Source organism: Balaenoptera physalus, assembly GCF_965194825.1.
Source record: "Balaenoptera physalus genome assembly, chromosome: 5".
In the NCBI taxonomy this organism is placed as follows: Eukaryota; Metazoa; Chordata; class Mammalia; order Artiodactyla; family Balaenopteridae; genus Balaenoptera; species Balaenoptera physalus.
The window spans coordinates 45,568,608-45,585,008 of NC_138884.1; the positions used below are offsets into that span (position 1 = coordinate 45,568,608).

The window sequence follows — 16,401 nt, forward strand, 5'->3', positions numbered from 1 at the left end:
CTGCACAGAGCTGGTAGTCAGTCAGTGTTCGCCCAGTGGTTAAAATCATTGGATAACTGTGCCTTCCCTGGTGCTCCTGGAATTCCCAACAATCCAAGAGCTAAAGGGCCAATACCTGGCTCAGCTGCAGGGCTTAAATCTAAAAATAAATCTGTTCTGATTGGTTTTGATTGGTTGGTGCCCTTGTGGGTTGTCAGTTTTTTTTTAATTGAAGTATAGTTGATTTACAATATTGTGTTACTTTCACATATACAGCAAAGTAATTTGGAGATACATATATATATATATATATATATATATATTCCTTTTTTGATTCTTTTCCATTATAGGTTATTATAAGATATGGAATATAGTTCCCTATGGTGTACTCAAATATTTTTAATATCATCTCTGCATATGCATTTTCTTGTTATCATATGATTCATATAATCTTCAGCTTCTATCCTTTTCTATTTTAACTGAATGAGAACTTTGAAAAAATCAGTCAGTCATTCTGGCTTAAATTTATATCCTAAATCATGTAAGGAAAGGTATTAGGGCCCAATCTAAGTTCTGGGGTTGAAAGTAAATCACCTGTCCTAATAAAAACTTCTTTTGTGATAGAGGCAATGTGTGTCTAAAAGGTGATGTTTATTTTCTAGTTTATAATTGCCTTTATGTAAGATTCCGCCCGAAAGATTTGATATTAATCATCAGAAAAAAATAACATTGGAAAAGTCAGATTGTGAAGGTGTATCGCTAAGTGTTGGGAGTTGGGAGGACAGAACGTGGAGGACCTTACCGCTAATCCAGGCGGTACTCCTAGCTCACAGGTCATTGCCCGTGATGTTGTGGACGGTGTCTAGGCTCCCAGCAGCCCAGGGTCGGTGCCACTCAAACCATACCTGAGGCTTGGTACAGGGAATCGTTTTAATGATAGAAAATTTCAAACATACATAAAAGTAAAGAGAATGGAGTCTCTATCCCCACACCCACCCCTCACCTGGGGATTTTTTTTTTTTTTGGTAACTTTTTACTTTGATATATAATTTCAGATACATAGAACAGTCGTAAGAACAGTACAGGGAACTCCCATTTACTCTACGCAGACTGAACAATTTCCATCTTATCCCATTGGCTTTATCATATTCTCTATGTGTATATGTATACATATGTGTGACTACTATTTTTTCTGAGCCATTTGAGAATAAGTCAGAGATATTGTGTCCTTTTATCTCTAAATACTTCAGTATGTATTTCCTAACAATAAGAATACAACCACAGTACAATGTTCAAAACCAGGAGTTTAACCTTGATATTATCTTTTTTTTTTTTGCGATGCCCAGCAGCATATGGGATCGTAATTCACCCACCAGGAATGGAACTGGCCCCCGCTGCTTTGGAAGCACAGAGTCTTAACCACTGGACCACCAGGGAAGTCCCAACTTTTTGATATTATCTAATCCACAGTGGATAGCCGAATGTCATCAGGTACCCTAGCAATGTCCTTTATAGCTTCCCCCCCCCCCTTCGGATTAGATTGAAGCAAATTCAAGACAATTGCATCTGTATATACTTAAGTATCCAGTATTAGTTGGGGTAATTCTGGCTACATCGTCCTCATGGAAAACCTCGGGGGCCACCTTTCCCCTACCAACTGCCCCCAGCTCTTTGCGGGAAAACATTTGTGAGGGGCAGTTTTCAGAAGCGGGAAGGGGTAGAAACTGAGAAGCAGACATAGGTAATGAGCGAGGCAGTAGTTCTCAGGCTGGTCTGCGGACTGTGTATTGGGGGTCATCTGAGTTGCTCGTGCAACGTGCAGATCAGGGGGCTCTACCCAGACGGGAGCTCCACCCAGGCCCTACAGGATGAGAACCTCTGGGAGCGACCCGGACTCTGCATTTTAACAGGTGCCACGGGTAGCTCTTATACCCTGTGGGTTGGAGGTGCTCTGACCCGGAGGCAGGTGACCTGGGAGTGATGCTGTGTCCCTAGCAGTTTAATGTCACATCCCCACACACGTGCCCCGTCTCAGAACAGGTGCAAGGCTGTTACATTGCCTCCAATTCCACTAGCCCGAGATTCCTTAGGGTTGATAAGAGGCAGCATTTGGGGAATGGGAATAGCTGCAGGGGCTCCTCTCTCAGCACACAGCTTCTTACACAGGGCTGAGCCCGAGGGGGTGGGAGTTTCACTGGAGAGAGGAGAGTTAAAGCGGAAGGAGAACCTGTGATCGGACCGGACCCGGACCCGGAATGCTTTGTGGTGTGGAGTGAGCTTGTTTCCCCGGGGCGGGGTGGGGGTAGGTGCTTGGGTCATCCCTGGGGTGGAAGGCTGTTCAGAAGAGGTGAAAAAAACTCAGGAGAAAGCCTCAAACAAACAGCCCTAGGCAGAAACCTCCACCTGCTTGGAAGAGGGCCCTGAAACCTTTCTTAGGACTGCGGAGGGGACTCAGGTGCGGCAGCCAACTGCGTAGCCTCAGCGCCTCCCCTGCCCGATCTTCCCCTCCGGGAAGGCAGCCCCAGTACGAGTAGCGGTGGCATCATTATTATCGCTCCCAGGACCAGACAGCGAGTTGGTGCAGGAAATCCGCTGTATAGACGTGACCGCGTTCAGGAAACGTGTCCATTCAAAGAATGGAGGTCGGTGGAGCCCTTCTCTCGGGCCCCTTTCATCTCTGAGGGTCGGGGCTTTCCAGTCGTCTTCATTTGCTGAGGAGCAAATACTTCTTAGACCAGGCAGGCGGGGAGGCAGTGCAGCTCTGCCTGGGACAAGGCACACTTTAGGGGCGTCCTGGACCTAGGCTCCTCTGCTACCTGAGATATAAGGACCCTTGTAAATGATTCTGACCCACCAAGAGATGACAACCATTGGGGAGACGCTCTAGATGTTCACTGTGCATCCGATGGGCGGCAGTGGGCTTAATTCTAACCTGCATCCTGTCAATGTGGCCACGTGACAAAGGTGACCACGTGACACAGGGGACCACCCTCACCTAGGACAGTAATCCAAGTGGCTGTTTCAGTTCCTCCCGCTGTTGAATTTTCCTCTCCGTTCTCTTGAAAAGGCGCTGCGCTCTCCAAGTCCCTCTCCATTTTAGCACGAGTGGTTCTCAAGCTGTAGCTCCTGCCAGTTTAGATCTCGGGGCTCATTCAGCCTTGCTCAGGGGAGCCGGGCTGGGTTTCTCTCATTCAGAGATAAGTGTGAAGAGGCAGCCGAGAGCCTTCCAAACCCAGGCAGGCGTGGAGTCTTCACAGAGAAAGAGAGATGCAAAGTCCTGAAAGCAGAGCTCGCATTGGTGCTGTGCCCAGACTGCACGATGTGTGGGAGCAGCTCCCGGAGAAGCAAACAGACAGGTGGGCCTCCTTGGCCCCCTGGGGCTGCCAGGTCCTTCTTCAGTCTAAAGGCTGGAGGCAAGAGTCTGGACTCAGATATAACTTTGCTGATTAGCAAAAGTTCTAATCTCCCAAGTCTCTCCCTGGTCAGGGCCATTCCTAGTGGACATGAATTGGGTTTATGAAAAAAGTATTTGAAAGTGCCAAGGAGGTTCCCGCACCGTCGTGATGATGCTGAGTAGGCAGATTGATGTTCTGATGTGTACCCGGGTTCAGGAGCAAGGGAGGGAGCACTTCTGGGGTGCGCTTTTCCACCTGCTTGGAGGCAGGCAGGTGGAGAGATTTAGATGACTAATTAACTTGTGTTTTGCACACATTTATGAACATGTGCCCAGCATGGGCCTGGGAATACACAGGTGAGCAAGCTGTCATTCCTGACCACAAAATGCTCACGATCTAGAAGAGGAGACAGACCTAGGAGAATTGTAACTCAGTGTGATGAATACGAGGACTGAAGTGGGCCTGAGGTGCAGGGATGGCTACAGGAGGTGGGTGTTGTAACTGTTTTAATCCACACAACAATAATCCTACAGGGCCTTAATGTCTTCACGGCTGTTCTGAACAACAGCAAAACTTTGCAAAAAAATTATTTCATAACTAAGTAGAGGGTAAGCTTAACCCAATGAATGCATTTGGTGGCAAAATCTGACCTAAACTGTTTATCCTTTTTAGTCTGAATGTTCGTATTGATGTGTTGTGTGACAGACCCACCATGGGTATTACTATAATGCATAGGCACTCTATTACCTTTATCAAATCTGAACAATTCTGAACCTTGAAGCACATCTGACCCTTGGGTTTCGATGAGGGACTGTGGACTTGTCCTGGTATCGTCTGCATTTTGCATCTGAGGAGGCAGAATGCAGGGCGGACTCATTTGCCCAAGATCCAGAGCTGGTAAGGGGCAGTCAGGCCTTGCGAGAATGTCCTTCTGATGCCTGAGCCCTGCTGGACACCCTCAGGTGACACTGCCTTGAGAGGCACCGACTTACACAGCAGTGGTTTGGGCACCGGGCTCATGGGTGTCTCTGGAGTGGGGATGGATCGGATAGCATTGCCCAGGGATGTACCCAGGTGGCCGTGACGGGGATGTGGGTGTCAGTCTCCCCCTTGGCCCGGGCTCATCCACCTCACTCTGGTGGTAGTCAGATCCTATTTAACAGGGAATGGGGATTTTGTGCCTCTCTGCCCACAAGATATGCTGTTGCCATGTCAAAATCTGTCCGCCACCACACCCCGCCCAGGTTATCTCTCACTGCTTCTTGCCTCCATTCTTTGAACATTTTGTTCCCATCACTGGGTTCTGGTCTGTTACCCCTAAGGTCTCTTCAACCAGTGGGAAAGAGGTACTTGTTAATAATTCTGGTGTTTTTTAGGTTGGCCCCACGATCAGCTTTGTGTACAGGCAGGAAGTAGCCAACAGGGAGAAGTGATTTTAGGGACACAGGCCTTAAACAGCCTTCAAATTACCTTCCTTAGCTGTCCTAGCAATTGGAGCAGGGGTTCTGGGCTGAGGCTGGATGCCTCAGGGGTTTCATGAGCCCCCGAAATAGGTTTTGGGTGTGTTGGCGTTTTTCTTCCATTGGATTCTCAGCAGAGCCTGTGACTTTAAAAAGGTTAAGTGCTGCTGGGTTGGAGTGAGGCTCATTAAGCATGTCAGCATTTCCCAAAAGGATAAACAGTAAATGAGTGTTCATTTATATACTCTCTTCCATTATCCTGTCGTGTATCTATAGTCAATATGATCACTTTCATGCTTTAGTTAATAGCTAGGATAATTAACCCTTGGTAGGCTGAAAGGAAAACTTGGGAGCTTCTGGATTCAATAGGCTTTTATGGGGTAGGTCTACCTGGAGTCCCCCAAATGAGGGATCCCCTTGGATTGTGGCACAACCCAAGGACAAAAAACAAAGGGTGTTTTTCATCACTTTGCTTACTTCATAATTTTGCCAGGTCTTCTCATCACGAGGGAAGCAGTGGTGGTTCCTCCAAGGGCCTTTCCCTGCCTCCGCTTAGCTCTGCTTGTTAAACACACCCCGGTGATAAGAATCTAAGGAGGTAGTGCATGATTTTCCTCTTGCTGCTGTAACAAATTATCACAAAGTTAGTGACTTACAGCAAAACAAATTTATAAACTTACAGTTCCATAGGTTAGAAGTCCGACACAGTTCTCACTGGGTTAAAATCAAGGTGTCAACAGGGCGACATTCCTTTCTGGAGGCTCTAGGGGAGAATCTTTTCCCTTGCCTTTTCCAGCTTCTGGAGGCTGCCTGCATTTCTTGGCTCATGGCCCCTTGTTCTGTCTTCAAAGCCAGGCGCTATCTTCGACCTAGAGGTCAAGTCCTTCTCACATAGCATCACTCTGACCTCCTCTTCTGATTCTCTTCCACTTTTAAGGACCCTTGTGGTTACATTGGTCCCACTTGGACAATTCGGGATAATCTCATCTTTGAAGTCAGCTGATTAGCAACCTTAATTCCATCTGTAACCTTACTTCCCCTTTGCCATGTAATGTAACATATTCACAGGTACCAGGGACTAGGACGTGGACATCTTTGGGACATCATGCCTACCACACCCAGACACCAAAGAAAACTAATCTGCATTAATTCCTTTGGTTATTATAAGTACCACCTGGACAGAAACACTCAGTTATGTATAACCTTCCTTCGAGGAGAGCTTGTCCTTGTGAGAGGCATATCAAAGGGTCACGACATTGCAAGTTCTCTGACCTCATCCTCCCCTTCCTGGGACTGGGGGGAATGTCTGGCCATCCCACAGGTTGTGACCAACTTTCCAGGAATAGCCCTGGAGCATGTAGCCCTCTTAGGGACCTTCTAAAGGATGTGTTGATGCTAACGTTTGACTGCCCACCTCTGGCTAGTCCCAGGGGTGACGTATGTTAGCAAAAATTGGCTGGAGGCAGCTTAGGGTCTTGAAACCATCAGATAAACATTTTATTAGGGATGTGTGTGAGGAGAGATTCCTGGCCTGTCTGGAATATAATTTATGATTGTGTGTGCAGTGTGTGAGCAGGGATGAGAGGACAGAGATGGGAAAACAGAAACCCAACAGTAACATTAGCCACAGAAACAGGTGCAAATCTATGCAGGAAAATGCAGAGGGGAAAAAAGCCCCTGGTCATTTGACTTGTGTCACATGAAAATGGCAGCAAGACCTTGGAGGGTAGGATGTTCAGGGGGAAAAGGAGTCTCAAGCCAGTAGCAGCATCTTTCCAGGCAGAGGGGCTTTGTCTTGGTGAGGAGATATTGGCTAATTGCATGGATCTGGGGCTTTTGTTGGTTTTGTTTTGGTTCCAAACGGTGGTCGGAAAAGCATCTCTTACAGTGACTGTGTGCAGCCCTGGCCCTGCACAAAGTCCTGAGACTGGGGACAGGGAAGGCAGGGAGAAGGTGACCAAGCAACTTTCCCAGAAGCAGGACCAGCTACATAATTTACAGGGCTGGGTGTAAAATGAAAATACAGGGCCCTTGTTCAATAATTATCAAGAATTTCAAGATGGTGGTGGCAGAGTATTTAGCCAAGCATGGGGCCCTCCTACGGCCTTGCGTTCTCACACTGGTCACACACCATGAAGCATGAAGTGGCCACTGCCCAGGGCAACGTTCCCTGTGTGTGTCCTTGGCTCTCTCTGATATCACGAGTGATGTTTGAGGCCTCTTTCCCAGGGAGTTAGCAGGACCATGGGCCTTGGCCCTGAGGACTTGCTTTCATATCATAGAACTTGTCTTGATTGCACTGGATATTTGATGCTGCTTGACAGGTACTTTGCTCCATCTGGGGGGAGCCCACATTCCAGGGGCAGGAAGCAAGAGGGGCGAGGAAGAGAAACTTGGGACTCTTAGAGCCTTCCCTTCCGGCGGTGTGACCTCAGACAAGCAACTTATATCCTCCCCATCCCTATGGAGTGTGAGAAAATATTTGCAAATCACGTGTCTAAAAAGAAGTTAATATCCAAAGTATACAAGGAGCTCATACAACTCAGTAGCAAAAACACCATATAACACAATTTAAAAGTTGGCAAATGACCTAAAAAGACATTTTTCCAAAGATGACAAACATTTGGGGAACAGGTATAGGAAAAGGTGATTCACATCACCAATCATCAGGGAAATGCAAATCAAAACCACAATGAGATATCACCTCACACCTGTTAGTATGTGTATTATGAAAAAGACAAGAGATAAATGCCGGTGAGGATGTGGAGAAAAGGGAATCTGTGTGCACTGTTTTTGGGAATGTAAATTGGTACAACCAGTACTGAAAACAGTATGGAGATTCCTCAAGAAAATAAAATTAGAATACCATGTGATCCAGCAACTCCACTTCTGGTCATATAGCAAAAAGAAACAATATTTTTTTAGGAGTTCCCCGGCTGTCCAGTGGTTAAGACTTCGTGCTCTCACTGCTGAGGGGAGGGCCTGGGTTCAATCCGAGGTTGGGGAACTAAGATCCCACAAGCCACGTGGTACGGGAAAAAAACAAAAACAAAAACAAACTTTGAAATGTTATTCACAGTAATGGTATGGAAAGAACCTGCCTGTCTCTCACAGATGAATGGATAAACAAAATCTGATACATACACACACACACACACACACACAAATATACATATATAACATACACAATGGGATATTATTCAGCCTTAAAGTAAATCCTTACACTTGCAAGAACATGAATGAGCCTGGAGAACATTATGCTAAGTGAAATAAGCCTGATGGAGAAAAGACAAATGCTGCACGGTATCACTTATGTGTGGAATCTAAAAAAAAAGTTGGAATCATAGAAACACAGAGCAGAAATTGTTGCCTGCAGTTGGGCATGGGGGGAAATGGGAACACGCTGGTAAATGGATACAAATTTTCAGTTATAACATGAGGGATAAAATGAAGGAATAAGGTCTGAGGAGCTAATGTGTAACATGGGGACTAACTGATGATGCTGTATTCTGTAACTGAAAATTTCTGAGAGAGTAGAATTTGTGTCCTCACACACAAAAAGTAAATATATGACAGGTGATGGGTATGTGAATTAACTTGATTGTGAGAATCCTTTCACAATATATACGTATATCAAATAATCACATTTTACGTTTTAGATATATTACAGTTTTGTCAGTTATGCCTCAAAATAGCTGTAAAAAGAGGAAAACGATCAACAAAATTGACAAAACTAGTTAGATTGACTATTAAAAAAAAGAGATAAGAACAAAATATGTAAAATCAGAAATGAAGAAAGGGACATTACTACCAATTTTGTAGAGATAAAAAGGCTTACAATAGAGTACTATTGACAGTTGTAGACCAACAAATTTGATAACTTAGATGAAATGAACACATTCCTAGAAACACACATCGTACCAAGAAATACAAAATCTGAACAGATCTAGAAGTTAAGATACGGAATCAGTTATCAAAAATCTCCCAACAACTGAACGCCCAGCACCAGGTATCTTCATGGTGAATTCTACCAACAACTTAAAGAAGAATTAACACCAATCCTTCTCAAGTTCTTCCAAACAATTTAAGAGGAGAGAATGTATCTTCACTCATTCTATGAGGTTAACATTACATCAATTACAAACCTAAAGACACTACAAGAAAAGTACACTACAGACCAATATCCCTTATGAATACTGATGCAAAAACCCTTTAAAATAATAAGAGACAGAACAGCCCATTATAAGGATTATACATCATGACCAAATGGGATTTATTCTTGCAAGGCAAGGTTGGTTCAACATATGAAAATCAATCAATGTAGTATAGCACATAAACAGATTGAAGGGACTAAACTCCATGTGATCATCTTAATTGATGCAGAAAAAACATTTGACAAAATTCAATGCCATATTATGATTAAAAAAAAAAAAAAAAAACTCAACAAACCAGGAATACAAGTTGATGACTTCAACATAACAAAGGTCACAGATAGAAAACCAACAGCTATTATATTCAGTGGTGAAATCTTTCTCCCTAAGATCAGGAACAAAGGAAGGATGCCTGTTGTCACCACTTCTATTCAGCAAAGTACTGGAATTCCTCGCCAAATACATAAGGCAAGATAAAAAATAAAACGCATCTAAATCGGAAAGGAAGAAATAAAATTATATTTGTTCAGAGACAACACACAAGCACCAAAAAAAATCTGTTAGAATTAATAAATGAATTTAGAAAATTTGCCAGATACAAAATCAACACTCAAAAATCAGTTGTTTCGCTATACACTAAGAATGAAAAGTTTGAAAAGGAAAGTTAAAAAAAAATACCATTTAAAATATCATGAAATATAGTAAAAGACGAGGAATAACTTAACCAGCGGGACAAAAGACATGTACATTGAAAACTAGAAAACGTTGCTGAAGGAGATTAATGAAGACACCAACAAATGTAAAGGCATCTTATGTTCACAGATTGGAGGACTTAATGTTGTTAATATGTCAACACGACTTAAGGGGATGTACGGATTAAAAGCAATCTCTTTAAACATCACAGTGAGGTTTTTTCAGAAGTAGTAAAATTCACCCTAAAGTTCATATGGAATTTAAAAGGCCTGAATAGTCAAAATAATGTGGAAAAAGAACAAAATTTGAAGTTTCAAATTTCTTGATTTCGAAACCTACTACACAACCACAGTAATCAAAATAGTACTGGCATAAACACACATACAGGACGGAGAATAGGCCAGTGGAACAAAACAGCAACCCAGAAGTAAACCCGTATATACATCACCAAATGATTTTCAACAGGCGTGCCAAGACCACCCAATGGGGAAAGGATAGCGATTTCAACAAATGGTACTGGAAAAACAATATCCACATTCAAAAGAATGACGGTAGACCCTTACCTTACACCACATACAGAAATTAACTCAGTGAATGAATGACCTAAATGTGAGACCTAAAACTATAAAACTCTTAGAAGAAAGTTCTGGGAAGAAAACCATGACATGAAATTTGGCCAAGAGTTCTTGAATATGACACCAAAAGTGGAGGTAATAAAAGAAATAGATAAACTAGGTATTCAAAATTTAAAAATACTTCTTTCATCAAAAAATAAAACGAACCTGCTGAATGGGAGAAAATATTTGCAAATCCTATAGCTGATAAGGTTAATATCCAGTATGTATACACTTGTACACTGTTGGTGGGTATGGAAAATGGTGCACACAGAAAGGAAAACAGTATGGTGGTTCCTCAAAACATTAAAAATAGAATTACCATATGATCCCATAATTCGAGTTCCTATTAAATACTCAAAAAGAATTGAAATTATGAACTCAAAGAGTTATGTGTTCACCCATGTTCATAGCAGAATTATTCACTATAGGCAAAAGGTGAAAAAACTCAAGGGTCCATTGAGGGATGAAGGGATATACAAAATGTGACCTATACAAACAATAAATCAATAGTCAGTCTTAAAAAGGAAGGGAATTCTGACACATGCTACAACATGGACCAACCTTCAGGCATTACGCTAAGTAAAATAAGCCAGTCACAAGAGGACAAATACTGTATGATCCCACTTATATGAAGTACATAGAGTAATCAAATTCACAGAGACAGAAAGTACAATGGTGGTTTCCAGGGGTGAGGGGGCAAGGGAAATGGAGAGTTGTTGTTTCATGAGTACAGACTATTATAGTTTCGCAAGATGAAAAGTTCTGTGGATGGATGATGGTAATGATAGCACAGCAGTGTAAATATATTTCATGCCTCTGGCCTGCACTCTTGAATTGTTAAGATGATAAATTTTATGTTATGTATATTTTACCAGAATTTTTTTAAATAGAGGAAAATTAAGACATTCATATAAAGAAACACTGACGAAGTTCATTACTAGTAGATCTGCTCAATAAGAACTGTTAAAGGAATCCTTCAGGCTGAAATGAAACGTAACTTGAAACCATATGAAGAATTAAAGAACAATGGTAAAGGTAACTACACTAAGTTTAAAAGGCCAACACATTTGCAGTTAGGGTTTGTAACACCTCTTTTCAAAATGTGATTTAAAAGACAAATATATAAAATAGTTATTATAAGGCTATTAATGGGCACACAATACATAAGGATGTCATTTGTGACAAGTGCAGTGTAAACGAGGATGTGGGATGTAAATAAGCAGAATTTTTGTTATTATTAAATAAAAATGTTATTACTTCAAATTTGTTTTTTCATAAAATTAAGATGTTTACTTTAACCCCTAGGATAAGCACTAAGAAAACTACCTCACAAGTATACAGAAAAGAAATAAGAAGAGAATCAAAATGGTAAACTGGGAAAAACATCAACCACAAAAGAATGCAATAATGAAGGAACTGAAGAACAAAAAGGATATAAGATAATCTAGAAAATAAATAGTGTAGCAGTAGAAGTTCAAAGGGCTCAGTATAGGATCAACACAAAGAAGACTACACGCAATCACGTTATAATCAACTTGTTAAATGTGAAGTACAAAGAGAGAATATTGAAAGGAACAAGAGAAAAGTGACTTGGCACATATGAGGGAACTCCCAGAAAACAATTTGTGAATTTCTCAGCAGAAACCTTACAGGCCAGGAGAGAGTTGGATGATATATTCAAAGTACTGAAAAAAAAAAAAAACCTGTGAGCAAAAATGACCATACCTAGCAAAATTATGCTTTAAAAATAAAGGAGAGATAAAGTCAACAAAATCAAAGTGAGTTCATCACTACTAGACCTGCCTTATAAGAAATGCTTAAGGGAGATCACTTTGAAATGAAAACATGTGAACAGAAATGCAAAAGCAAACAAAAGCATAAATTTCAATGGTAAACTCATACACACACACACAAATATAGCATAATAACACTGTAATGGTGCTGTATAAAGTACTTTAATCCTGAGATAAAAGTTAAAATTTGTTAACAATATAAAAAGAAGGAAACTGACTATAAGGACACAAAGTTTGGGTGAGAGTAAAAGAATAGATGTTTAGAACTACAAGATTTCTATGTAGCCTTCAGCTAACCACAAAGAAAAGGCCTACTATAAATAAACAAAAGATAAAGAGAAAAGGATCAAAGTAAATCACTACAAAAAAATAATCAAACAACAATGAAATAAAGCTACAGAGAAAGAGTGCAAAACAGACATAAGACAATTAACAAAACAGCAATAGTAAGTCCTTACTTAAACAGAATCCAAATGGGAGCCATTTGGGAATGTTGAGAGGCTTTATAGGAGCTAAATCTCTTCTTGAAGTTTTCTGTTAGAAACCTTGTGTTAAGTGGGCCTGAGGACTTTCTGTTAATATGCCAACATGTTGGGCTTCCCTGGTGGCGCAGTGGTTAAGAATCCGCCTGCCAGTGCAGGGGACACGGGTCCGAGCCCTGATCCAGGAAGATCCCACATGCCAGGGAGCAACAAAGCCCCTGCACCACAACTACTGAGCCTGCGCTCTAGAGCCCACGTGCCACAACTACTGAAGCCCGCATGCCTAGAGCCTGTGCTCTGCAGCAAGAGAAGCCACCACAATGAGAAGCCCGCGCACCACAACAAAGAGTAGCCCCCCGCTCACCGCAGCTAGAGAAAGCCCACACGCAGCAACGAAGACCCAACGCAGCCAAAAATAAATAAATAAAATTTATTTTTAAAAAAATGCCAACATGTTAGGATAAACATGATCAGAAATGACCAAACCTTTTAAAGAGAAAACTTCAGAGAGATATGACTTGTCTAGAGGAGAAATAGTAGGTTGGAAAATGACAGCCCTTACCTTTGAATTGAGCTGAATGACCCAGTTCCTGTGTATAGCTTTTTGTTCCAAGAGTACTGTATTGTGAAAGGATTTGAGTAAGCAGAAGGCTTTGTTTGTGTAGTCTGTTTGCTGGGTCTGCCAAGTTGGTTAGAGGAACCATTGCTTAGATCTTTAATTAAAGGCCAAGCTTGAGTTTTCGAAAGAAGAGATTTCCAAGCTTGGCTCGCATTTAATTTAGGAGGCTTTGTTGGCCTATGCTGTGGGTCCATGGTGAAGAGTTGAGCACTGCACTTGCAGAATATTTGTTTTTGGAGATCTCTGATGAAGTTACATGTGAGCACTCTAGTTGCACAGTCTCAGAAGTTCTCTTTCCCATGTATTAACAGTTCTGGGTCATTATTCTCTGAAGAATTAAAAACAATTATCTTTGGTTTTAAAAATAGTTTATTTCTGTCAGAATTGTATCATGACACATCACTTTTCAACTTGGAGCAGTTTTAAGTGACTTTGTTTCTTCTAAGGTTGAACTTAACTGACCTGATTTGGCCATGACTTTGCAGAGTGAATATTAATTATCTTAGTTAAAATGCTTATTCACTGTGTTTTGAAGCATCTTCTAAGAAAGAAGTTTACAGATATGAGTTACCTAGAAACCTAGCAAAGCTCTTTTTTACTTGGTTTCTCCTTAGTTTAGAGTTGTGAATGTTATTATGAGCCTTTTAATTTTTACTGTGAATTTTTGTTTTCCAAGAAATGTGTTTCTTTTAGAGTGAGAAGTTGGGTTGTTTTCTTTATGACTCTTGCAGATATTAACTGTAGTAATTGTTTGGTTTTTATTGTGAATTTTATGCCCTTGTTCTTTTAGAAGATCACTTTATAGTAAAATAGAGTTTTATGGTCACAAGCATCTCATTATTTTGGTATGCCAAAATTTGGTACACAACAGGGCGGGATTAATCATTAATGCCTTGTATTTTCTGATTAAAGCAGGGCAGGGAATCTCTTGCCAGTAGGTTGAAAGTTGAGTCTTCATTTCAAGGGAAAAATGGCTTTTTCTTATCAATAAACGTCAATTTTTTACAGAAAAAAAAAAAAAAACTTCAAGTTTCAGAGAACTTACAGCCACTAACGATCTGCAAAACAAACAAACAAACAAACAACCCCACACCCTAGCAACTCTCAACCTTGGATCAAACTACAGTATGTTGGAAGAGGTATTACTGAAAAGAGCTTGAAAGGGCAGCCTAAAAGGCAGAGGGTACAGAACATGGGCCATGTCCCTGTAAAGGGGACATGGTTCATAATATTGTGAATCAAGCGGCTGGTTCACAATACTGGTTATGATGTTCAAAACTGGCAATCAAAGAGAGGTGCATTATTATATATTTGCTTGTTGCTATTGCTTTTCTGATTAGAAGATACAGAGTCAATTTAGGTAACTTCCATTTAATTTAATATTTATCTTCATTTTATATCTGGGTCACATTTTCTACATTAAAATATAATCATAAAAAAAGTATATATATATATATATATAAAATCATGCTGACTCCCCCCACCCCCTACACCCTCAGAGAAAAAAAGTGAAGAACTTTACACAACTTGAAAGAAAGATGGAATGCACAGAGAAGTTGCTATTGCACCCAAGTAACAAAGAACACAGAGAGACCAAACAGTAGACATGTCAGAAGTGCATAGAAGACAGCTCAGGGCTCGCAGCAGGAAGGAGGAGGAATTAAAAGACTAAAGCTTTTAAATGCTATCACTTGTGCCTCAAGATTACCCTGAAAAGGCAGATAGGTCAGAAAGCAGGACCAAACAGGGGATTTTCCAAAGGCTGCTATCTAACAGAGTTTAAAATATCCATAGATTATATATATATATAAAACTCCATACACAGAAGAGCTTTCTCTTCCCCACCTTGCCTCTAGCATCCGGTCAACACTTTAGAAACTTAAAACCACTGTTAGCATGTCCGAATGTAGAACCGATATAGGTTTTTTCTCTCTTAAAATATTGTATCCCAACTCTTTCCAACCAACAATTCTATTAATTATTTTCATTATGATTCCTCTGCATGGAAACCCAGTAAGGGATCATCAAGACAGGGCATCTCACTACTATCAGATCAATGCCAGTTGGGCAAAAGCTGCATGATTCTGTGTTACTCAGAGGGAGGGAGAATGGTAAGACACAGGAGTTGAAAGTCATCCGTACCAAAGAGGAAAAGGAAACTCCTTTTCTAATCTATTCATTAAACAGGAAACAGCAGGTGGACAGGAAAAGCCGTCTGCTTAGAGCAGACCCAGAGGCACACCGAAATCTTAAAACAAGTGCTCAGGAAAGCGTCTCGGCTCGGAGAGGAAGCGTCTTTCAGACCCTATCTTGTCCCTAGTTTGGAGATCAAAGCATTGTAACTTCAGATAGTGATACTCTGGAGGGGGTGGACAGGGAAGGTCTGAGAGACCCAAATAATGAGGACACTAGGCAGCTAACTACACCACTACGTACAAATACACACATCAGTACGAAAAGTTCACCTCCAACCCTCAGCTACTTTAAACAAAGCATTGCAGGTCCAGGTTTTCTGAACAGGGGATATTTTAAAGTCTGTTAGCAGTTTGAAACATTGCAACACTGGCACAATATGTTACCTATTCTTTGTTTTTAATTACAGGGCAACACAGTAAACTCCAACACAAAGGTGGGGATGGGCGAGTGCAAAAGGAATAAAGAAAACAGAACCAGTATTTCACAAGAGCATCGAGCCAGCGATGAAGTAGCAGCTAATGCTTTGCAGACTCTCGAGGGTAGAGTTCGCTCAAGGTGCTCTGAGGGATTCTCTTCAGCATTTCTTTGGGGAAGATTCGGAGCAGTTGCCAGCCAATGTCCAAAGTCTCACAGACAGTGTGCTTTTCGTTAAGGACCTTACAAAACATTGAGATTAGATGAATAAAGGCCAAGTACTTCCAACATATCAGCATTATTCAAAATTTATTGTTATGGGTCTAGCACTGTGAGCATGAAGTATAAAAAAGAGACACAAAGCAGTCAGGTCTCCCAGGACTGGATGTGACCAAATGTGGAAATGAGGGTCTAGACAGTAAGTACCCCTGGGAATCAGAGAAAGGGAGAAAGCCCGCAGGCGAGACGTTGGGCGTGTGCGTGCGTGCGTGCGTGTGTGTGTGTTTAACAACGGGTGGGATCTAAAAACACTCCACGGAATAATGGAAACTAGACCCAGAGTTTTGTCCAGAGAGTAGTGAGAAAAGCAGTTTCCCAGCAAC

At 41.5% G+C, this 16,401-nt stretch overlaps 1 protein-coding gene and 1 long non-coding RNA gene across 5 annotated transcripts in view; one reads left to right on the top strand and one right to left on the bottom strand.

Annotated features, from left to right (window-relative positions):
* The window catches only part of LOC309661718 (stearoyl-CoA desaturase 5-like), a 386,110-nt gene that overhangs the window by 10,874 nt on the left and 358,835 nt on the right, over positions 1-16,401 (top strand). The window lies entirely within an intron of this gene.
* LOC309661721 overlaps positions 1-16,401 on the bottom strand; it is a 141,667-nt gene that overhangs the window by 900 nt on the left and 124,366 nt on the right. Inside the window, exons 3-5 of one of the 4 annotated variants that reach the window (XR_014264176.1) lie at positions 5,312-7,841; positions 2,975-3,386; positions 782-2,690 (exon numbers count right to left, since the gene is read on the bottom strand). This is a non-coding gene — a long non-coding RNA (uncharacterized lncRNA). Of the gene's footprint in view, positions 1-781; positions 2,796-2,974; positions 3,387-5,311; positions 7,842-16,401 lie in introns of all 4 variants that reach the window. The other 3 variants (XR_014264177.1, XR_014264174.1, XR_014264175.1) reach the window with 3 other exon arrangements.